At 53.4% G+C, this 24410-nt stretch overlaps 1 long non-coding RNA gene across 5 annotated transcripts; it reads right to left on the bottom strand.

The window, feature by feature from the left end:
* Positions 1-8860: 8860 nt before the first annotated feature.
* Positions 8861-24401, bottom strand: LOC114112911 (uncharacterized). Of its 5 annotated transcripts, none has more exons than XR_009599686.1 (3): positions 21269-24401; positions 10592-12113; positions 8861-9113 (listed from the first exon to the last, which is right to left on the bottom strand). It is a non-coding gene; the product is annotated as an uncharacterized LOC114112911 (long non-coding RNA). The 5 variants fall into 5 exon arrangements; XR_009599687.1 differs by having other exon boundaries at positions 8861-10707; positions 11946-12113; XR_009599688.1 differs by having other exon boundaries at positions 8861-12113; positions 21269-21754; positions 23925-24401.
* Positions 24402-24410: the final 9 nt, after the last annotated feature.

Genomic DNA, 24410 nt, shown 5'->3' with positions numbered 1-24410 from the left:
GTAACTTCCTTCCTGCTTCTCATCTGTGTTCTGGACCTGCTGTTCTCAACCTGGGTACTACGGCACACCCGAGAGGGTTCCCCAAGCTGTTGGCTATTAACAAAGAGCAGGGTATAAAAATTTGCAAATTATTTGCTTTGCTAAAAAAACATTTATGAATCAGTGTAAGTTCAGAGTTAACTCCAGGATGGCAACGGTCTCTGGGAGGCTGTGAATGGGAGGATTGTTAGAATAGGAGTAGATACCCATGAGAGTATTTTTCCCTTGGGAATTTGAGTCCCGGCAGACAAGGGGCTGGAACCATGGCTCGCAGCAGCTGAGAGTTCAATCCGATGCCCCCTACAGAGCATCACAGGTTTTTATGTGGCCATTTGAGAGAAGGTGGCAGTCATCTCATTGGACAGAACTGTGGTGATCTGGCCGCACTCTGGAGAGAGAAGCAGGGGGCAGAGCGGAGCACAGACCCAAGAGTCAGGTTGATCTCAGAACATTGGCTCATTAACCTCCCCCTTCTGTAAAATGGGGAGAGGAGTGTCTATCTCCCAAGCTCACTGTGAGGACTAAGTAAGAAAATGCCAGGATAGCACCTACCATGTGCTTGGCTGTCTCTCTCACCTTCCTCTTCTCTGTCTGACGCATGTGTGGCCTGAGGTGGTGTGTGTTGTTATAAACCCAGAGGCAGCAGCTACATGCATCAGGGAATGTTTAAAATACTGTATTGGAAAAAAAAAAATGAGTTAAATATTCGGTACAGAAGATTGGTTAAATAAACTCATTTAGATTGATGAAGACTGTACTGCCAAATGTTTACAGGGAATTTGCAGCAGCAAAGGAAATGTTTATGACACAATTTTGAGAGGAACGAACAGGGCACAATATGGTACATACAAGGCAGCACCAGCTATTCAGAAACCAGAGTCCAGCGACCTGGGAAAACGTGGCAGGGGGTCATCGTCCTTTCCTTCAAATTGTGTTCATTTCATGTCTCGTTTTTGCTGCAATTTCAGTTCTTATATCCATTTCATATTTTAAGATATAACAGATCGAGACGAGAAAACTGTCCTTTTCAAAAAAAGCGTAAATGTGGAGTTCCTGGGGGTGTCCATTGCCCTCGTATGTCAGAGACCTGACTGTCAGGTGCTGGGTGAGATTAGGATGAGGAAGGCATGGAATGAGAAGCGGCAAGCTCTGCGGCGAGGGCAAGACTGAACTTGACCCCTTCCCTTCTCCTCCCTAGCTGTGTGACCTTGGGCAAGTCATTGAAATTCAGAGCTCCTGGGTGCTCACGGTTCAAATGAGGGTGAGCATTTCCCCCTCCCCAAGGACCTACATAGACAAATTGCAAAATCTTGGCACAGAGTCGGTGAGGGGTTCAATGGACGCTGATGCTTCTCCCTCTCTGTATCCCGTGGGTATTTCCGGGCCCGTGGCTGCCCCATCACCCAGACCGGGACACTGGCACCTGCTTCAGAGGCCTTTGGCTCAGGGTCGATGCCTGCTTTACTTGCCACCCACATGGATCCCGTCCCAGCACCACGAGTGCTTCCCCCAAACCCTTGGGCTCCTGAAACTTGACTGCAACTCTCTGTGCGAGTCACGGAGTGTAGCTGTCGACAGCTTCATCTTCAAAGTGATGTTGAGTTACGGAGCAGCTGCTTCCTTTACCAAGAGCCTTTGAAGTCCAAGCCCCAGCAAGCAGGGTGATTGGAGAGGATGACCTTGAAAGGTCCTCTGCAACCCAGGGGCCTGAGATTCTCTTCCGTGCTTTCATCCCATTCCCTGGGGGGTAAAGCGGGCTACACTGAGCTGTACCAGCTGCTGCCGCAGCCTGGGTCACTCACGCTCCCCTCCCCAGCTCCCCACTGCCGGTCGTCTTCCAAGGCTCCACACAAGCGTCACCCTCCTCTTGAAGCCATCCTGAAGCTCACAGCTCTCCTTCCTGATGGGCTTGGAGCACCACCCCCCAATTCTTTTCTACATTCTCAGTAGCATAAGCACCTTGAAAATGACTGTCATGCCCCTGGACCCTGGGTTCCTGTACCCAAGGCAGGATCTAGCCCAGAGCAGGTGCTGAAGAGATTCTGGATAAATTAGTTAATGCCATTCCCCCCACCAGAGATCATAGCTCACCAGTAAAGCCAAAGCTTCATTGTCTGATCCCTAGAAAGGATCAGATGTACAATGATTATATCTCTGTGCTAGGCACCCGCTAAGCCTTTCATGACCCCCTTTAATTCCCCAAAAGTACCCCAGGAGGAAGAGCTTACTGTCCCCATTTTACAGATGAGAACACTGAGGCCTGGAGAGTTTAAGTGACTTGCCAAGCATGTGGCAAAGCGGCCCCGAGGCTGGACTCTTCAACACTCCTCTCTGTCACGTGTCTATCAGAGAGCAGTAGGCTCTTTCCAAGAATTTAACTATTTCCCTTTGAGGACACATGATGGGCTAAAAATAATGATTCAAAGTGCTATTGACATATCCTGAAATTCACCTGTTTTAAGGGCAGAATTCAATGATTTTTAGTACATTTTATAGAGTTGTTCAGCAACCACCACAGTCTAATGTTTGAGCATTTCCATCGTTCTAAAAACAAACCCATTAGCCAGCACCAGGCATTCCCACTCCCAGCCCCAGGCAACCACTAAAGTACTTTCTGTTGGGAACATTCCATATGAAGAGAATCACAGCATGCAGCCCTCTGTATTCGGCTCCCTTCACTGAGACAGTGCTTTTGAGGTTTATCCCTGCTGCAGCCCGCATCAGCGCTTTGTCCCTTTTTATTGACCTATAGGGATGCCGTCACACAGGCACGCCGTACTGTGTTTATCTGTTAACCACGTGATGGCCATTCGGGTCGCTTTCAGTCTGGGGTTGTTTTGAGTAATGGTGCTGCCACCGTGTCCACATACGAGTCTTTGGGTCGGAAACCCTGAGGTTGGGATTTCTAGGTTATACGGGGAATTGCGCGTTACCTGTCACGACGCTGCCCAATTACTCGCCCAGGTTGCTGCACCGCCATGTACCCCGCCAACGGTGTACGAGAACTCCAGTGTCTCCGCACCTTCACCAGCCCTTGGCATCGCCTGCTTTTCTAAAAAGTGTACCCAGTCTCCTGGAAAGTGGGGAGTGGCATTGCATTTTGGCTTTAATTTGCCTTCCTCTGAAGAATGATGACACTGAGCATCTTTTCATATGTTTATTGGCCATTTGTGTATCTTATTTGGTGAAATATCTATTAGGACCTTTTGTCCATTTGTAACTGGGTTATTTGTCTTCTTGTTGAGTTGTGAGAGTCTGGTTTTTTTTCTTCTATGAAAGCCACGTCCTCAAAATGGCTTTGGGGAGAAGAGAGGAGGTTATTTGGTGGAAAAACAGATCTGAGTTTAAACCTGGGCTCTACAGCTTCCAGGCTCTGGAATTTCAAACAAGCGCCTTTAGTTCACTCCCTTTCAATCTCTTCTGTCACAGACTGCAGAAAACAACAGCCCCTGCAATACTGCAAACAAGGCGTCAGCGAATAGTAGGGACTTATCTCCTATCTGCTCAGAAGTGTTTGTTTAGCCCAGCTCTGTGCTGAGCGCCGTTGTGAAGCTGGGAATACAGCAGGGGATAAGACATACAGCCTGGCCCTTGACCTCACGGAGCTCACATGCTAGAGAGGGAAACAGACAGTAAACAGACGCAAAGCGAACGTGTGATATACCGTCAGAGAGTGACAGCTGGAGATAACCGAGGTGGGGCGGCAGTGCGGCCGGGGCTGGAATGACCTGGAACCTTCTTGGGTAAGGCGGTGATCCTCAGAAAGCTGCTTTACCTGCACATCCCCACGGTCCAACAGGTCAGTGGCCTAAACAAAGGAAGAGCTTCTTCTCTCTCACTCGTCACCAGGGCTGGTTCCATGGCTCTGCTTCTCAAGGTCAGCCAGGCACCCAGACACCTTCCACGTCATGGCTCTGCTCCCTCCTCCAAAGCCCGCGTAGCGGCGCCACCCCGTCCACACCGCAGGCTGCGGGAGGGAGGGAGGGAGAAGGAGGGCCACACGCCTCCCCTTCAGGAAACGCCTGGCAGTTGCTCACACCCTGTGCCTCCCTATCCACCAGCCGCCGGCACTAAGCCACACGGCCACACCTACCTGCCAGGGGGACTGGGAAACAGAAACTTTATTCTGAGGCCCAGTTAAAACCCAGGCATTTTATCACCTCGGGAGGTATCAAACAGTCCTTGCCATGGGTCATCAGGGAAGACTCCTCTGAGGAACTGAGCAAAAATCTGAGTGAAACAGAGGGAGCCAAGCAAGGTTCTGCGGAAAGGGCGTCTTATGGCAAAGACAAAAGAAGTTCTGGCTTTCCTGAATCAGGAGCAAGGTTGGGGTGTCGGATGGAAACCAAAAGTCCACAGTGGCTAGAATGGAACAAGAAGGGGGAAACTTGGTAAAAAGAATAATAATAATAAGTTTGGTGAAACGACCAGGCCAGATAATGTTGAGAAGGGTAGATTTTACTCCAAGTGGAAGACAATCCTCTAGAGAGCTACGAATCCAGGACTGACAATCTGACATGATCTCATTACACAGAGAGGGCTCAGACAAGAGCTGGGACCTACGTAGAAGGTGAAAAGTGGTCAGTGTGAGGGATCTTTTGGAAGGACAGTGAACAGGACTTGTTGAGATGGGCTAGGTGGGAAATACGCAAAAACAAAGGGAATCAAAGGTGACTCCTATTTTTCAGATCGAGCTTTTACTCTCTTACAGGTGTGTGCCAATTATGATAAGACTAAGGGCTCATGAATCTGAAAGTCAGTCTGTGCCCCCTCTTCTGCTCCAAACCCACAACGCATTCCCACTTTCGTACGATGGGCCGGGTGCTCTCACCTGACCCTTAGAACTGTCCCAAGAGGTAAATGCGGCTTCCTGTCTTTTTAGATGAAAACACCAAACCAGGAGGGGCCAAATGATACTTACAGTGGCATACCCTGTGAGTGGTGGATGCAGGACGGGGCTGACTTGTAGGCCCAAGCTCTTACGCGCCAAGCCAAGATCAGTGGAGCCCACAGCCCCCTTGAGGTTGGGCGGGAGTTGCCAGAACCGTCCTAGCGCTTGCTTTGGCTCAGGTCCTCTGATGTCCCTCCGGCATCTACCTACACACACGCAGGCTGGCACACAGACCTCTGTACACGCGTCTAGGCGCGCTCACACCACCCCTCTCCTCTCTCACTTCTTCATTTGGCACTAGAAGCCGGCCGAGGGTTCAGCCTGCCAGCCTAAAATGGCCACGACGCTGCCGTTGCGAAAGGTACAGCGTCCCTTCCATCCGCGCACGGACACCCAGAACTGCCTTTCTACACAGGAGATCCTCTCTGAGCCCTCGGTGGGGATTGCGGTAATCCCAAGACCTCCTTGGATGGGGCCTTGGGAATCATGGGGCTCTTTCCCAAGGCTCGCCCCCTGGAGATGGACAATACATCCAGCTGGGGCGCCAAGAATCTGCCCAGGCTCCCACTTCTGGCAGATGTTTCCTCTCTGCCAGACGGCTAAGAACAAGGGCCCTGGAACCAGACTGCCTCGGCTTGACTGCTTATTAGCTTTGTACTATTGGGCAAGAAGTTTAATTCCAGAAGCCTTCTTCATCTGAGGGCTGCTGACCGTGAGAATACCTAGTACAAGGGGCTCTTGAGAGAATTACGTGCCTGCATTGGTGCACTGCATGCATCGTAAGTGTTAGATGATATGATTATTAGATGACACTAATACTAAACTGATGAACTCTTCCTAAGGTTGATCCTGGCAAAACCTCCTTCTGATTTCATGTGAAGCAGACAGAATAATTCTCAGTTGGTGTTAACGTCTCTTTTCACCCATCATTCTGCGGTAAAGCTTATCCCAACTCATTTTAACACTCGTTTCACCTTCCATCCTCAGCTTTGCCTTTCTTTCCATCCTCCTTCCTTCCAGCCCCTCTGACTTGCCTTCTGTGTGAGTTATGCTCCTACCTCGGGGCCTTTGCATATCCCCCTAAAGCAGAAATTCTCTGAGAATAAGACACTGGACGTCACAGAGCCGAGATTTAAGCCCGGGTCGCTGGCCAGGAGGCTGAACACTCCAGCCCTGAGCCAGGGCCCCTCCCTTCTCCCGCATCTCCAGGTCCCTGAGTTCCTCAGCCAGGGCTCTTCCCCTGCAGATGCACATTCCTGACGGAGGTCTCCTTCCCCCTGAGCTGTGAGCTCCACGAAGGCTGGGCTGGGCTCCATTCTGCTCATGCAGCACCCCCTGGTACCCAGCATGCAGCGCTTAGTACATAGTTACTGACTGAATGAATGCCTGTCTGTCTCTGCTGCACACGTGACCCCCAAAGCAGAGACTGCGTCTTCATCTCTGCATCCCCAGGGCTCTGCAAAGCGCCTGGCATCGGAAGTCATCAACGTGCACGTTGAAATGAAACTGACCCATCTTCCCAGCACGTTCACCAGCCGCACGACCTCGTGTGCCCCCTCTCGTGAGTAAGGCAACTACTAGCCCCCAGGCACCCACACGTGTCCGTGCTTCCATTCCTCATCCATTCTATCCCCTCTTCTGAGAATGCCTTTCCTCCTTCTCCATCTGCTGCAAGCTTCTTCGAGGCCTTGGGTAAACCTTCTAGGCCGTGGGTAAACCTCCGCCGTTCTCCCCTCCGGGGCAGGTTTTGGGCTCTCTCCTCTGCACGCTCGCAGCACTTTCCTCCCCTGGCCGTGCCCTATGGGATGGAGTGTGACTTTTTTCCTGCTAACCTGTGAGCCTTCTGCAGAGTCACATCTTATTCATTTGTACACCCCAACCCGGAGGCCAGGGGCTCCCATAGACAATGCAATGCACAGGAGATGAATAGATGAGCAATCACGCCAGCTAACCAGCCCTTCCCAGCCTCCACCGTGCCGCACGCTTCCAAGGCATTAACATATGCAACCCACAGGAGGCGGAATGGCTGTTAACAGTCCCCTGTTACTAGAGGGGGAAAGAGAGGCCCAGAGCGGTCAGCTAGCTTGTCCAAGGCTGAAAGGGAAATCTCTCAACTTCGCAGGAGTGCTGGTAACCATGGGCGTTGCCACCCGAGGTGGCGTGGAGATTGCAGAGGAGTTGGAAGGCACTGCCGCTCTTCCCGAGCCTTCTACACAGCTGTCGGCAGCTTGTCATTCTTGGGGCCACAGGAAAGAGGACCCCTGCCCATCAGGAGTTCCCCACCCCACCCCATGAGCGGCCCTCAGGATTGAAACCGCCCCCTTGATGTTCGTTTCAAGCTAAGACACCAGTGTAGCCTCCTGCGTGGCTGGCTCCAAAATGTGCTTTTCCTGGTAGCAATAAAGCAAATCCTGAATCATACAAGAGGCAGCGCATGCCCTGCTCTTGGGGAGATTTGGAGCCAACAGGAAGGGTTCTCAGGGAGGCCCCAGGCTGCGGGTTACGCTCTGTCCTCGTGGGGTGCCTCTTCTGATAAAGCTCACCAGCACCTCTGTACACAGGTGCTGAGTAACCAGGCTCTGCAGCTGGGTTTTCAGACTCTCAGCTGCTTCGGGGGAATCTATCTTTCCTGTTGAATGGGGGATGGGGAGCTTCCAGGGACCAGGTCATTGGGAGTAATACAAACACAGGAGCTGGGGTGGCCAAGCTGAGTCTCTGCTTCCCTAGGGGAAGAAAAAAAAAAAAGAGCCTGGGGCAAAAAGACAAACAGGAGAAGTGAAGCAGGCGCAGCTTCACCTGGCGCCTCCTTAGACTCTCAGACAAGGAACGACCCCTTCTGTCTTCCATGGGGGCCCAGAGGTGGGCCTCTCCCAGGGGTGGGGGAGCAGGTGGCCATGCAGGGTGAGATACAGCCCCAGAGAGGCTGGGGCTTCAGCCGGAGCCCAGGTCCCTCCAGCATCGTGTCTCCACACCTCCTGTCTGAGCCCCCTACTGCGGCTGTCCCAAACCCCCATGCACAGCGTGGCTCGAAACAGCACACACTTGCAGTCCCAGAGATCAGAATTCTGAGACGGGGCTCACTGGGCCAAGCTCCGGGTGTCCACAGAGCTGTGTTCCTTTCTGAAGGCACCAGGGGAGAATGTTTCCTTTCTTTTTTTCTTAAAAGAAAAAAAAGAAATTTTTAGAGGCTGCTCGCATTCCTTGGCTTGTGGCCCCATCTTCCATCTTCAAAGTCCACCATGGCCTGGGCTGTCTCTCTCAGATTTGATCACCCTGACCGTGACCTTCCTGCCTTCCTCGTCCACTTGTAAGGACTCCTGTGATTACACGGAGCCCACGCAGGGTGCTGTTTAGTTGCTAAATCACGTCCAGCTCTTTTGTGACCGCAGGGACTGTGGCCCACCTGGTTTCTCTGTCCATGGGATTTCCCAGGCAAGAATACTGGAGTGGGTTGCCATTTCCTTCTCCAAGGGAATCTTCCCAACCCAGGCATCCAACCTGTGTTTCCTGCTTTGAAGACAGATCCTTCACTGCTGAGCCGCCATCCGGATCACCCGGGGTGAGCTCCCTTTCTAAGGTCAGCTGACCGGCAACTCTTGTTCCATCTGCAGCCGTAATGCCCCTCGGCCATGTGACCTAACACACAAGCTCCAGAGATTCGGGTGTGGACGACCTTGGGGAAACCATTACTGTAGCACCTCCCCCCCATATCCAGGTACTATTTTGGGCAGTACCCCCCTGTGTGCCTGGCACTTTGAATAAGTCATCTTAAGTTATTTCTGCCTCTCAACAACCCCAGGAGGCGGGGGTGGGGGGGGGGGGGGGGGGGGGGGGGTGTGCCTCGGGGGGAGGCTGGGGCCTTCTTTCATACAAAAAATTATTTAAAATTATGTTTCCTGACTGTGTTAGTATAAACATGGATATAAGCAAAGTGGCCAAATTCAATTTTTAATTTCTGATTTTAAAAAGAAATTGACAAGAAAGACTTCCATGGTGGTCCAGGGGTTAAGAATCTGCCTTGTGATGCAAGGGACACAGTTTCAGTCCTTGGTCCAGGAACTGAGATCCCACATGCCGAGGAGCAACTAAGCCCGCGCACGACAGCTACTGAGCCCACGCACCGCAGCAAAGACCCTGAGCGCCGCAGCGAAGACCCCGTATGCTGCAGCGAAGATCCCACACTCTGCAACGAAGACCGACACAACCAAATAAATAAACAGATAAAAGAAACTGAAACGTGTCTCGGCCCCTGAGAGTGTGGCAGGCTCTCACACGACGGCCAGTGTGCCAGATGAGTCAGCAGAGCCTGAGGGCCGGCAAAGGGACCCCGCGGGGCTACGCAGCCAGCGAGCGGCGAAGCCAAGGTCACACCCGGGGGACCTCGGACCCCAGCACACTGGCCACCCCACCAGTCACGTGGGCACTCCACTAGCATCCAAGCAAGTCTCTGCAGAGTCAGACTCACGGCCATAGGGGCGCCGGGGGGCCTCCTTTCAGGCGTTACTGCACGTGCCCAGAGAGGGGGTGCGGCAGCGCGGAGACACCCAGCAAGCCAGTGCGCAGCCAGGATGAGGGCCCTGCCTCCTGACTGTGCACCGGGGCTCTTCCCTGCCTCCTCCTCCTCTCACACGCCAACCCTCTCCTGCATCCCTGCACTCACAGTCACACACGCACGTCCCCACACACCACGTCACCACGCACAATGTCCACATAAGCCTAGGCCACTGCAGCGCTGATCGTCTTCTCTCGGCCCGGCTTTTAGGATTCACCCCAGAGGAAAGCAGGCCAGGCCAGGACCACCCCGATCAAAGCCACTCGGCCGCTGACCAAGAACGCCAGTGCGGCATCCAGCCCAGACCCCTGACCCCCAGGCCTGGCCTGCAAGCACCCGCCGTGCTGATCACAGATGGCAGGAGCCGGCCCGAGGGGCCCCCTTGCCCCTTCCCAGCCGGCAGAGGTGAAACAAGGCCATGTAATCGGAAAGTTCTGAGAGAGCCATTTCCAAGCCCTCAGCGTCCAGGCTTGGCACAGTCGCCCAGGCTTGGCACAGTCGCTGCCTCCAACTCAGGCTCAGCAAGAAAAACCAGTTCCAGGAGGCTGCCCCGAGGCTCCAGGCTGCCTTCCGCCCTGACTGTAACTCTGCAGGGGGAGGCCGGCGGCCTCAGTGGCGCAGCCTGGGGGCCCTGGGCCGAGCCCGAGGGTTTGGCCTGGGTCTACAGAGTGAACTGTCAGCCCCCAGACCCCTCTGGCTTCCCCTCCACACTATTATCTCTGCTGAGCCTCAGTTCTCGCACCTGGGAGGAATAATACCGTAGGTAGCCCTCACTTTATTGGGCTTCGCAGGTAAAGTTGGAAGGTTTGCAGCGACCCTCTGTCAGACAAGCCCGTCAGCGCCGTTTTTCCAGAAGCATTTACTCACTTCCTGTCTCTTGGCCACATTGTGATAATTCTCGCAATATTTCAAACCCTCCACAAGCAGAAAGATTGACTCCTTGAAGGCTCAGAAGATGGTTAGCATTTGTTAGCGATAAAGAGTCTACACTGTGTCTTTAGACATAATGCTGTGCACACTTAATCGACTACAGTATCGTGCAAACAAGTTTACATGAAATGGGAACCCAAAGATTCGGGTGACTCTCTTGATTGTGATATTTGCCTTACCGTGGTGGTCTGGAACGGAAACTGTGGAGTGTCTGTGGCCTGCCTGTGGCGCCTACCCTGCAGGGTTGCTGTTGTTCAGGATTAAACGAGGTGCTTGACACAGGGCATGGCGCCTGCTGAGAATCAGAAGAAGAACGTGAAGTGGCTGACACTCAGGCTGGTCCCCGATGGGCTCACCAAGGACTAGGTCGCCCTCTGAGAGGAACGCTGCAGGGGTAGACACCAAGGCCAGGGAGGAAGCAGGGGATGGGGGGTCCAACCAGAGACCTTCACAGTGGCCTCTGGCACCACAGAGGGACCTCTGACCTGGCCCCCAGACCAACAGGATCGGATTCTCCACCCACTGTCCTCTGCAGATTCCCATGGGTGGAACACGTGTCCTGCACCACAGGGCTGAAATGTCCAATTCCCCACCCATTTTACAGATGGTAAAACCAAGGCCACAGAAACAGGAGCCACTGGCCAAGATTTCATGACAATGCCAGGACCCAAACCCAGAGTGCCCTGACTTTTGAAGGCACTGACTGACGAATTTGGCGATGACGAATCTCCGAATCACTCAGCTGTCCTGGGGACAGTTTTGCACTTTTCTTTTCTTTCTCTTTAAGCATTATCTGACATCTAACTCAACACAATGGACTTGTCCCTCCAGCCCTGAGAACAGCTTAAAGAAAGAATGGATTGCTGAGCTCCATTCCCCACGTCACCCCAACACTGTCCTGCTCCAGGCACGATCACACACAACTGTCCTCCCTGAGTGTCCCGGCCGCCCCTGACGCCCTTTCTCTGCGGCCTCCGGGAAGTTACACCCCTTCCTTCCAGATGCAGCTCCTCCGACCCTCCCTGATGGATCTTGGCCCTGCAGATACCAGCCCATCAGCCCTAACCCCTGGGCATTTAAATGACCTAAAGACTCCCTCTGGACTGTATTCATTTGCCCTGTTAATGTGATAATTGATCTGTTCTCATTTACTCATTTGTTTATTCAACAAAGGTTTCCTGAATACCAGCCTAGTGAGGGGAGGGCAGCTGCAGGGAGGAATCACTCGGGACTTTGTTACAGCTGTGAGGTGCTGGGCATCCTGAGGGATTCAGCAGGGTGCCTGTTCTAGCCTCAGGTGTCTTCTCAGTGGAGGAACCTTGCCAAGGAGGAAAGAGTCTCTCCCATCACTGCTGGCGCTCCCTGGAGCTGAGGGCTGTCAAGCTGTCTGAACCATCTTGCGTCTCCTCCTGGATGGCCCTGGGGTTTGGCGGACAGTGATCCTGGCTCTGCCACCTCTAAGTGAAGGGTTTGGAAGGAGTCACTTCCTTGGGCCTCGGTTCCTCTTTCATGAACAGAATTGGGGGCTCCTACCTCATCGATTTACTGCCGGATACGGAGGGAGTGAGGCCAGCTGCAGGGTACGGGGTGCCTGAGCTCGCCTTCCAGAGCAATGGCCTAGAGCAGCAGCCCTGGCAGACGGCTCCCTTTTATGTGGATTTGGGAGCGTCGCCTCCTCTTGCGTGGTCTCTGCGCTCCGACCTGTAGGGCAAGAGGGTTGGACCATGGTCCCTCCCGGGTTGCTGGAGGAAGCCTGCTGCCCAGAAACAGGACAAGTCATCAAGTCTCTGCCCTGGGTGGTCTGGGCTTCATCTGTCCCCTCCCTGGCCCCCCACCACCAGGCTCTCAGACAGCGACGGAAAGGGGAACACAACACCCCTGAAGATGGAGAATAAAAGAAGCAGTATTCACCCATCACCAGCTAAAGGGATGTGGAGGAAAAGCATCGGGCAAACAGCCTCGCCATCTTCCACCATGGAGCCCCAAGGGCAGAGCTGGGCTGTCTTTAAATCATGGAACTTGGGAAACTGGGAGGCACAACAGAGAAGAGAACCGCGCTCCCAGGAAGTGGGGGACAGAGGATGGGGCCCCCCCGGGGGACCTGGACAAGGACACCTAACGGCCCCCCCCACCTCCTGACTGGAACCACCGCCTCCCGACTCGAACCACCGCTTCCCTCATTGTCCCCTGGTTCTTGGTGACTATTGATGTGGGGAGTCCCACACCTTGTATTATTTTTGGAATGTTCCATGAAAGTTAACCAAAGAAGGCTTCAGCTAAAATTGGAGTCAGGAGGGCCCGTAGAAGGAACTCTCATACCCCACCACTCGCCATCAATCACCCGAAATAGGAAGACGTCAGTTATCCCAACAGGAAAACATCAGTCACTGACTCCAGCAGGAAGAGATATGCCTTGCGCGCCTCAAAAGGTGGGCCGACTACTTTATCAATCCAGAGGGAGGAAGACTTCCTTCTCGCCCAGCAACAAGCCCATCTCATCCTCTGCTGAGCCCTTCAATCTTTCCCAGCATCAGTGTCTTTTCCAATGAGTCGGCTCTTCGCCTCAGGTGGCCAATTAGATCTTTAAATTTACTCAGTTAAATTTTGTTTTTTAACAGTTTCAATCAAGGGAATTCTTTCCTTGGTTCTTATCTTGAGCTTTCTTGCTGGAAGCCCTAGAATTCATTTGGTCTCCAGTCATTCCCATCTAGCTGGAGACTCACTCTGGCCAAGTCAACGTTCCACATGTTTTCAAGTGTTCGGAACAATTGCTACCCACAGGCCTTAAGGCTTCTGCACCACGGGGCCCTCTGGTTTGACTGTCTTTTCCCCACCTGTTCACCTATCATATCCCTCGTGAGTCAGCTCTGAGACACCCCTAACCCCGCAAAGCCCTGGCTCTTTGCTCCTTATTCCCATCGCACCCCAAGCACCCCTGCCATGTCTCATGGTGACTTTCTCTGATGCTGTCCTGTCCCTCTAGAGTTTCTGGAGGGTGGGGTGGATCTAAGAGGGCAAGAGGGTCTGAGGCTGAGCTTCCTATCTAAGGTGACTGACCCTCTCTGAACTTCAGCTTCCCGTCTACAAAGTGGGAACAATCCAGTCTACTGTAATTCTACCTGGGCTGCGTATTAGCCAAGGAAATTGACACCGGCTCCTGCCGTCAGTTCAGGTCAGTTCAGTCGCTCAGTCATGTCTGACTCTCTGCGACCCCGTGGACTGCAGCACGCCAGGCCTCCCTGTCCATCGCCAATCCCCAGAGTTTACTCAAACTCATGTTCATTGAGTCGGTGATGCCATCCAACCATCTCCACCTCTGTCGTCCCCTTTCTCCTCCTGCCTTCAATCTTTCCCAACATCAGGGTCTTTTCAAATGAGTCAGCTCTTCGCATCAGGTGGCCATAGTATTGGAATTTCAGTTTCAACATCAGTCTTTCCAATGAACACCCAGGACTGATCTCCTTTAGGATGGACTGGTTGGATATCCTTGCAGTCCAAGGGACTCTCAAGAGTCTTCTCCAACACCACAGTTCAAAAGTAGCAATTCTTCGGCACTCAGCTTTCTTCACAGTCCAACTCTCACATCCATACATGACCACTGGAAAAACCATAGCCTTCACTAGATGGAGCTTTGTTGACAAAGTAATCTCTCTGCTTTTTGATATGCTGTCTAGGTTGGTCATAACTTTCCTTCCAAGGAAGGAAATTAATTTCATGACTGCAGTCACCATCTGCAGTGATTTTGGAGCCCAAGAAAATGAAGTCTGTCACTGTTTCCATTGTTTCCCCATCTATTTGCCATGAAGTGATCGGACCAGATGCCATGATCTTAGTTTTCTGAATGTTGAGCTGTAAGCCAACTTTTTCAACTCTCCTCTTTCACTTTCATCAAGAGACTCTCTAGTTCTTCTTCACTTTCTGCCATAAGGGTGGTGTCATCTGCATATCTGAGGTTATTGATATTTCTCCCAGCAATCTTGATTCCAGCTGTGCTTCATCCAGCTCAGCATTTCTCATGATGTACTCTGCATATAAGTTAAATAAGCAGGGTGACAATATACAGCCTTGACGTACTCCTTTTCCTATTTGGAACCAATCTGTTGTTCCATGTCCAGTTCTAACTGTTGCTTCCTGACCTGCATACAGATTTCTCAAAAGGCAGCTCCTACAGTCAGCAAGCCCTGAAATCTCAGTAGCTTAACCCAATGCTTTTGAACTGTGGTGTTGGAGAAGACTCTTGAGATTCCCTTGGACTGCAAGGAGTCCAACCAATCCATCCTAAAGGAGACCAGTCCTGGGTATTCATTGGAAGAACTGAAGTTGAAGCTGAAACTTCAATACTTTGGCCACCTGATGAGAAGAGCTGACTCATTGGAAAAGACCCTGATGCTGGGAGGGATTGAAGGCAGGAGGAGAAGGGACAACAGAAGATGAGATGGTTGGATGGCATCACCAACTCAATGGACATGAGTTTGAGTAAACTCTGGGAGTTGGTGATGGACAGGGAGGCGTGGCATGCTGCGGTTCATGAGGTCACAAAGAGTCAGTCATGACTGAGGGACTGAGCTGAACTGAACTGAACCCAATACCAGTTTGTGGTCACAATCTGGTCCTAGATGGACATGTGGCCTCTGAGGTCACCTCGGCACAGAGAGTGAAGGGAGGAGGGAGAGTGACGGGAGGAGGGAGAGTGAAGGGAGGAGGGAGAGGGAAGGGAGGAGGGAAAGTGAGGGAGGAGAGAGAGAGGAGGGAGGAGGGAAAGTGATGGGAGGAGGGAGAGTAATGGGAGGAGGGAGAGTGAGGGAGGAGGGAGAGAGAAGGGAGGAGGGAGAGTGACGGGAAGAGAGAGAGTGAAGGGAGGAGGGAGAAGGGAGGAGGGAAAGTGAGGGAGGAGGGAGAGGGAAGGGAGGAGGCCGCCCATGGCTTCTTCACTGCCTCAACCCAGAAGCCACTCAGGTCACGCCCGCTTGCTCTTTCTAGGCCATAACTCCATCCAATGCCCCTGCCACTACAGAGGGGGCTGGGAAATGTAGTTTTCCTGGGTGCCCAGGAAAGGGAAACTGAACCAGGTCTTTGCCTATGGTGGACACATGGCCTTGTCTCCATGTATGGATGAGAACTAAATGACAGAGAATGTGGGGCTCCTGGCGCAGAGGTTGGCACACAGCAGGTGCTCCATGAAGCGGCTGCTCATCCTCCAGTGGCGTCTCACCCTCAGACCAGCCCAGCATCTGGCCCCCAGCAGAGGTCAGGTGGGTGCTTTGCCCAGCACCCCACCCTGGACCCTGCCCCCAGGCTCCCCTGGCCGCTCGCCCCGCAGCCTCCCCTCCCGCCTCCGCCCACAGCTTGCCTGGGGCTGCTGTCTCCCCCTTCTGCACCTGGACCACTGTCTCTTTTCAGAGCATTGATTTGCAATTGGCCAGAGCAGCTCTAATGGGCCAGTGAGGCCCCTGGCTGTGCTGAGTTAGCTCCATTTAGAGCTAGGGCTGTGGAACGCAAACCTGTTCTGCCTCTCTGGGGCCAACACCACCTCCCTAGTCCCTGAGAGACCTAAGAGTCAGGTCCAGACTCGGGGCTGCCGCAGCTGCTTTCCTAACCAGCGCTGGACTCGCTCTCTCCCACACGTCCTGCTGGCTTAGGGGAGCAGCCGGGAGCCGTGGCCAGGCTCATCAGGTTCTCCCACCCACTGGGGGTGGGCAGGAGAGGGTCTCTGCTTCTCCCCTTCCTGATGGTCTCTTGACAAGTACACAAGATTCAGGGCCTAAAGAGAGGGTGGTCCTTGACGCACCGCAAAGCAACTCATCCAATCACCATGACAACTTATGTAAAAGCAGGTTTTACTGGCCCCAGTTTCCAAGTGAAGAAATTGAGCTCAGAGGTCACCAAGCACTGTTTTCGAAACTGATCTGGCCAGAAAACCTTTTTTCCTGCATGGAGTAAATGCAAAACCTTTAAAACATGCCCCCTGGGCTGGCCTATTTCTTACCCTAAAAGCCGATTTGACACACCCATTCAAAAGCTTAGCATGCACTTCCCCTAGCTCAGGGGTTCTTATCCAGAACTCTAGAGTCTGGGGCTTCCAGAATTTGCATGTGAAGTATTACGTGCAGTTGGACTTTTCCAGCAGGGTCTGTAACTTACAGTACGTCTCCAGAGGGCTCTGGGACCCAGGAGGAGTCAAGAACCACTGCCCTGGTGTGGGTCCCTGTAGAGAAGGCCCAGTTTTGATCTGGGGTTTTACAAAAGTGAACAGCAGAGATGCGGGGGAAAGCACCAGGAGCAGGAGAGATGGCCCGTGCGACAGCAGGGACGAGGGGACAGTAAACAGACGAGCTTGGCTGGAGCAGAACGCGTGCTTGAGAACAGTGACAAATGAGGTCGGGGCATTGGAAGGACCTCGGAGAACCGGCTGAGGCGCTTCGATTTGATAGGGGAGGCCGCGGGGAGCCGTAGGACATCTTGGGGCCCTTAGTGGCAGCTCAGAACGTGGCTTGTGGAAGAGGAAGGCAAAAGCAGAGGGGAGAGACAAGCTACCCCGATGCGGCTCCGAGGACGGCCAGCTCCAAGGAGCGTGCCACCCCCGGAAGGGCACGTGGGGCTGGCGACAGCCTGCAGCATTGCTGGAGGCGGCTTGAGCAATGACACGAGGGGACACAGCCTGGTTTCAGATCTAAGGGGACCTGGTTTGAATTTCAGGGCTGCCATTTCCTAGCTGTATGGCTTTGGGCAAAGAACTTAACCTTTCTGAGTTTCTTCCTGGTGGTGAGACTGTGAACATTCATTTTAATGAGAAACTACCTCTGAAGCATTTAGCCCGGGCCAAGCCCCACCACCAGCCGTTGACAGCAACGGGTTCCAGCACGATCCATCAGGGCTTTCTGTATACACTGGCCAGCCCTGCAGAGCGCCTGCTCCAGGTGCCCTTCCCAGGCAGCCTATTGTTTCCTGACAACAACCCCAGAGGGATGACCTCATGCCTGTTTGACAGATGAGAAAACAAAGTCACAGAGATTTTCAGAATCAGCAGTGATGAGCTGTGGTGTTGGAGAAGACTCTTGAGAGTCCCTTGGACAGCAAGGAGATCCAACCAGTCCATCCTAAAGGAGATCAGTCCTGGGTGTTCATTGGAAGGACTAATGCTAAAGCTGAAACTCCAATACTTTGGCCACCTGATGCGAAGAACTGACTCACTGGAAAAGACCCTGATGCTGGGAAAGACTGAAGGCAGGAGGAGAAGGGGACGACAGAGGATGAGATGGTTGGATGGCATCACCAACTCAATGGACATGAGTTTGAGTAAACTCTGGGAGTTGGTGATGGACAGGGAGGCCTGGCGTGCTGCAGTCCATGGGGTCGCAAAGAGTCGGACCCAACTGAGCAACTGAACTGAACTGATAATAAGGTTGTTGTATATTAAGTGATGTATATTAAGGTAGTTGTCAAGGGATCAGGGACAAAGGTGTTACCTCTCGGACTCAGGGCAGGAGAAGACCCATGCTCCTGATGGTATTCAAAGTCATACAGTTGATTGGTTTTGGGGATTATGGGCATGTTTATAGAGCTTCACATAGAAATCTGGTTAACAGCATGCAGACAGGGTTTCTCCAGAACGGCGTTGGTGTAAAAGTGACTCGACCTTGGCTGGGAAACTAAGCCTGTTTCCTTATCCGTGGAATGGGTCTTGCCTCCCCTGTAGGGCTCTGTGAAGACTAAAGGAGACAGTGCTTGCCGCCCCAGCAGAGTACAGAGCCTGACACAGAGGGAGTATCCAGGAAATATCAGCTATGATTGTAATTATCATTATTACTCTCACTCTTGGCTCTGAGCTCTCTGGGAAAACTCTTCCTCCCTGTAGGCAGGAGAGGGTTATGCCCCATATTCAAACCTCACGATGTTCCCTTCGCTTCAATTCTTTCCACTCCAGGAGGAAAAATCAGGATGCGATCTGCCATTTCAAACAGCACAGCACCCATGGATCGTTTCACAGTCAATTTCCCCATCGAATTCACAGGCACGTATCACGCGCCATTGTTCTACTTCCTAATGGTCTGTGCAGGGGAAATTGTAAGCAGGGCCTTTCTTCACGCCCTTGGCATCCCCAGCTCTTTGAAATGCCCTTTCCAGGCCAGACCCCCTTTTTTTGATGGCTATAACACGCCTTGTCCTCTCCAAAATCCTGGCATCACTTGCCCCTCGTCCCCGCTCACCCCAGAGTGTCAAGGCACTGTGGTGATGAGCCCCCTTGGAGGGCAGTGTTGGTCCTACCTGGGTTCCCGTGGAGATGAACTTTGGCAGCTGGTACCAGAGTGGGCTGGGTGGATGCCGGGTCCAGGGTCAGAGAGGAGACCATTCGAGTCCCACCTGTGTACCACTCACAAACTGTGGGCCTTGGGTCAGTGTTCAGAACTGTCCCGCCACCTTCAAATACTGAATACTCTTCATACAAATGGCAATTTACCCTTGACTTGCTCTTCTGCCCCTAGACCCAGTCCAATGCCCTGTGTTTCAGGCCCAGCTGGATAGACAGCTAGGACTTAGTTTCCCCATTGGGTGAGATCCATTTGTGGACGACCCTTCTGGATTCAGTAAGTCCATGTTCTCATTCAAGTGCATATGTGTGCATACGTGTGCATGCATGTACAGGCATCTGCATGTGTGTGTATGTGTACACGCATGGGTGTGTGCATACGTGCACATTCATGTACAGGCACCTGCATGTGTGTGTGCGTGTGTACACGCATGGGTGTGTGCGTGCATGCGCCTTCGTACGTGTGTATATATAGATGCACGTGTGTTCATGTGTATATGTGCGTGTGTGTGCGTGTGTGTGTGCAAAAGGCCACACAATTCCCCAACTTCTTCTCTCACATCTCCACCCCCTCTCTGCACACACAAACTTTACCTCCCAAAGTGCCCACGCCCAGCTCCTCCCAACCTCGGGCCCTCCACTCAGACCCTCACCCACCTGGGATCACCTTCCACCTCGGAACACACAGACCGTCAGACTGAGGGGACCAGAGGAGGCGCTGGCAGAGGGGAATGCAAAGCTAATCACTGGAAGATGGGTCTGTTTATTTGCATGACACGCATTTGTCTCTGACTGTTTTATCCACCCCCGAGCCAGCCGAAGAGTTCTCAATTTATCCTGCCCGCACAGAAAGACCAGATTGGCGGCGTGTACGCACAGCCACAGAAGCCCGATATAGACTTCCAATTATCTTTTAATTTTGCTCCTGTCTTCAATTGTTCATTTCACTTTTTCCAAATGGACTGGAGGGAGAAAAAAAAAAAAAAAGCTGTAATTTATGGAGTTTGAAGTCTGCTGGCAGGAGCGCTGTGTTCACCTGACGGATGGGATTAGACTTCAGGTTAGCGGCTGAAGCTCACTCCCCACCGCCCTTGGGGGAGCCAGCTGCCTCTGAGAGGCCCCAAAGCCCCTGCTCTCCCACTTCTGGTTCCGACTCCCTGTAGTAACTATATCCTCTTATTTTGTATATTTTCCACCCTCTGTCATCTGGGCCCTCTGAGCTGACTGTGAGCTCCCAAGTCTTAGCTAGTTCCTAGCAATGGCAAACGACTCACCCAGGAGCACACTTATCATATGCAAATGAGCCCGAAGGCTTCCTCCAACCACCTCCTTCTGGGCTTTCACAGGGCGCCAATATTCCCCTGCCCTAATCACTCCAGGAGAAGGCCGAGCGCCGGAGAATTGACGCTTTTGAACTGTGTTGTTGGAGAAGACTCTTGAGAGTCCCTTGGACAGCAAGGAGACCCAACCAGTCCATCCTAAAGGAGATTAGTCCTGAATCTTCATTGGAAGGACTGATGCTGAAGCTGAAGCTCCAATACTTCGGCCACCTGATGCGAAGAACTGACTCATTGGAAAAGACCCTGATGCTGGGAAAGATTGAAGGCAGGAGAAGCGGGTGACAGAGGATGAGATGGTTGGATGGCATCATTGACTCAATGAACATGAGTTTGAGTAAACTCTGGGGATTGGCAATGGACAGGGAGGCCTGGCGTGCTGCAGTCCATGGGGTCGCAAAGATTCGGACCTGACTGAGCGACTGAACCGAGCCGCTGCAGGACCGGGGAGGTGACAAACTAACGTAGCCTCAGGACCCCTGCACTTCGAAGCCTGTTTACCCTGTCTCCCCCAACCCTTCTCATGAAAAACATCATAAATCTCTGTTCCCTCTTTCCCCTCCCCTCTCTGCCTCTGGTGACCCTGGTGCTTCCTCACATGGCCCTGAACGGCACTTGGATGGGCTCCTCTAGAGAACCGTGAACAGCAAGCTATCTTTCCAGTAGCAGCATCTCCCGATCTGCTGACCTCGCCATGTTACTGTTCAGTCACTAAGTCGTGTCCGACTCTCTGCGACCCCATGGACTGCAGCACCCCAGGCTTCCCTGTCCTTTACCATCTCCTGGAGTTTGTTCAAACTCATGTCCATTGAGCCAGTGATGTCATCCGACCATCTCATCCTCTGTTGCCCCCTTCTCATCCTGCCTGAATAATAATAAAGCCTATGCTTTATAACAACCTCAGGCAGCGGCGGTCACTGAGGACCAGCATGGAGGGCGTGCAGGGGGAGCCTCTGTTAACGAAGGTCTCCTGTGTGCTCAGATCTTTCACAGGTGTTACCTCCACCCTCCAAAGAAGGAATTGCCAAGCTGGGGTTCACGCCAGTGCCACCTTCCCCTCCACCCTCATGCTCCTTCACCCAGGTCCCTGCACCCCAGCATAAGGGCCTGGTATACAGCCAACATCTGGTAAATATCAGTCACATCCATCAACCAGTCCAGGCCTCCCAGGTGGCTCAGTAGGTTAAGAATCCACCTAAAAGGCAGGATACCTGCGTTCCATCTCTGTGTTGGGAAGATCCCTCGGAGGAGGTCACAGCATCCCACTCTAGTATTCTTGCCTGAAGAATTCCATGGACAGAGGAGCCTGGCAGATACGGTCCACAGGGCTGCACAGAGCTGAACGTGACTGAAATGACTTAGCACATACGCGCGCAGTCAATCCATCTATGCCCCCTCTTTCTTTGTAGGCATACTCAAGACTAAACACCTTTCTGGAATTCTCTCCTGACCTCTCTTCTGATGCCCCTTGCTCCAGACTCCCTGGCCATCCAGTCTAGTCTGGTTTACTTTGCGACAAGTCACCTTGTTAATTTCCATTGTGATACGCTGTGGCTTGAAGGCATCGCAGGCGTGTGCACCAGCTTCCAGATCTGCAGGGAGGCCCTTCACTGGGGCTGGGACTGTGTCTTCTCCTCCCAGTGGCCCCTTCACTTTCTCCTGGCCACCCAGGGGTCTGGTGCGGCTACATGTAACATCTGGGAGCACAGTTTCAAATGGAAAGAGCAACTGTCTGCTTAAAGGCTTGAAGGCGGAGCTGTAGGGGTGGCACTCCAGGACACATGAAGCCTTTCTTGGGTGGGAAGCAGCCCCTCTAAGGGGCTGAGGCCCTGTGCGCTCGGTGGTGCCTGAGAGGTCAAAGCCAGGCCGCAGCACACCAGGGGGGTGTGCAGTCTCCTCTCTCAGGAAGGAGATGTGCAGAGCTGCCCTGCCTGCAGGAATGGTAGCTTGGCTCCAGGGGGACCCCAAGCCAGTCTCCAAAGCCCTGATTTTACCACTGGACAAATTTTTATTCTCCTTTATAACTCATCCTCTCCGTCCCAGGGGAAGACAAATGGGCCTTGCAGTTAGAGACACCTGGCTATAAATCAAGCCTCTGCCACTGACAACCTCTGTTGACACTGGTGCATAATCTCTCTGAGCCTCCGTTTCCCCACCTGTAAAATGAGGTGATGACAATACCCCACCTCTGTGGATGCCCAGGAAGACCTCACTCATGCAAAATACCCGGGACTCATTCCCCTTCCCCGATACTCACCTGGGCGGTATAGAGGGCAACTGCTCCCCCATCACCCAGCAGACGAGTAAACAAAACTGACTGACTTTTCATTCCTCTACCCACCGGAATCGCCTGAGATGATTTTTAAAACCGAAGATTTCCTGGAAGCCACCCTGAACCCACTGAATCGTAAAATCTGGGCGCGGAGTTTGGCAATTTGTGTTTCTAACAATCATGGTGAATCACTATTTTGACAGAGATGGAAAAAGAGGAAACAACACTCTCTCAGAGAGGTCACCAGCGGGACAGGCTGAAAACGTCTGACTCCCAGAGCAGTCATACCTGTTGGACGAACTTAGGCCTGTAAAAGTCTGGAGTCTGGAAACGAAAGGTAGAAGTCCTCATTTGCAGGCAAATTGACCCGCCCTCGGAGCTGCCATAAAAAGGGGATCGAAATTCCCCTCCCCCAAACGGGATAGTGGACAACAGACCCGCGTCGTCCAGAGCGTCCACCCACATCCTCCCCGGGGAAAGGCACGGTCAGCTGGGCTTTTGCCCCAGTGGTGCCTCAGGCCCCAGGGTCGAGCTTCCCTGGAGACGTAGAATCCAGCAAGCAGAGCGGAGCGTACTGGAGCCACAGCCCACGTGATGAAGGCTGAGAGGGGCGAGAGGAAGAACAGGAGAACAAGAAGGAAAGAAAAGATGATGCCGGAAGGATGGAGGCGCCGGGCAGGAGGCACAGGAGGCAGCCTGTGACCTGACCCTGAGGGTCGGCCCAGCCCAGATCGCGGCACGCACGTGGCCATCAGGAGGTGACCGCGGCAGGTAGACAGACGGGAGCGCGGGGGAGCTGTGAACAGCACACGGAAGGCTTCGGAGCCAAATTCCTCCAAACACGTGCCTGCTCCACAGAGTGGTTCTTTTTCTCTTTTTTAAGTTAGATGCCAACACTCGGAAGTGGAGAGAGACCGTCTCTGGAATAGGGGGACCCGGCAGCGGCGGGCCCACCCACCTGGTACCCTCAGCACCCCAGGCAGCGTGACGCTGAGACCCCTGTCCTGGCCTCTGGGGACCCCGAAAGGCCCTGAGTCTGGGGAGGGGCAAAGTCACACCAGTGCCTCCAAAGGTCCAGCCCATAACGATTCACGCGATGACGAGGGCGCCGACAGTGAGAAAGAGGAGGGGTGGGCGACATGGACAAAGCCTTTCCACAGGAGCTCAGCCCTGCGCCCTTTACACACACACCCGTCTCGCTCTCACCACGACCTTACGAGGGGCTGTTCCCCCTATCTTTTCAGATGGAGAAACGGAGGCAGAGCGAGGTGCACTCACTTGCCTGAGGTCACACAGCTTAGCCGCAGAGCCAGGCGCTGCTGAGACGGGAGGCGAGTGAGACTCCCGCAGCCTCTGACTGTCTGAGGCTGTCTGGGTCCAAGGGTGAGGATGCGCCCCCTGTTTGTCCCTGATCTAGGTACAAACGCCGTGTTTTTCCTCCAACTCCAACCCCAAGGCTGGTTTTCTCAGGCACCTCATCGGGCAGGGAAAGAGGGCAGTCATTCAGGAGCCAGGTCAGGGGGCTTGGCCCAGCTCCCGGCTCAGCCTCCCCGGCTGCTGCCTGCAGACCGACCCCGCCGTGGGGACCCACCGACCTCAACAGGAAGAGCGCAGATCCAGAAGGACCTCTCACCACACCTGCTGTGGCTCCACCTGCTCCGCAGCTCACCACACCCAACCTCCCAGCCCAGCGGATTTGCAAAAGAGAAAACAGGACATACACAAGCAACCTCCCACCCCGAGCGTTCCCTAGCATCGGGTGACTGGCCGAGAGCTTCCTCCCTCTTCAAGAGCCCTCTGGACGTGCCGAGCCCCCTCCGGCCACGGCGGGCGTGGGTGGTGATCACAAGCTCAGCCTCCTCCGGGCAGATGCCTCCCACCCCCAGGGAAAAGCACCGAAGGATCCCAGGGAGGCCAGCCACCTCACTCTGCCAGCCCCGGGCCTCGGTGCCCAACTCTGCCAGCTCAAAAGTCACCTTTGCTTCAACTCTTCACCGGCCCAGCCAGAGCTCGCCCCAAACCCCCTCCCGCTCAGCCCAGCAGGAACCAGGAACCGTCCCCTATTGGGCAATCATTAATCG

The sequence above is a fragment of the Ovis aries genome, chromosome 2 (genome assembly GCF_016772045.2).
Source record: "Ovis aries strain OAR_USU_Benz2616 breed Rambouillet chromosome 2, ARS-UI_Ramb_v3.0, whole genome shotgun sequence".
NCBI lineage: Eukaryota > Metazoa > Chordata > Mammalia > Artiodactyla > Bovidae > Ovis > Ovis aries.
The sequence above is the reverse complement of the archived record's forward strand: the minus strand, read 5'-3'. Positions and strand labels throughout refer to the sequence as shown.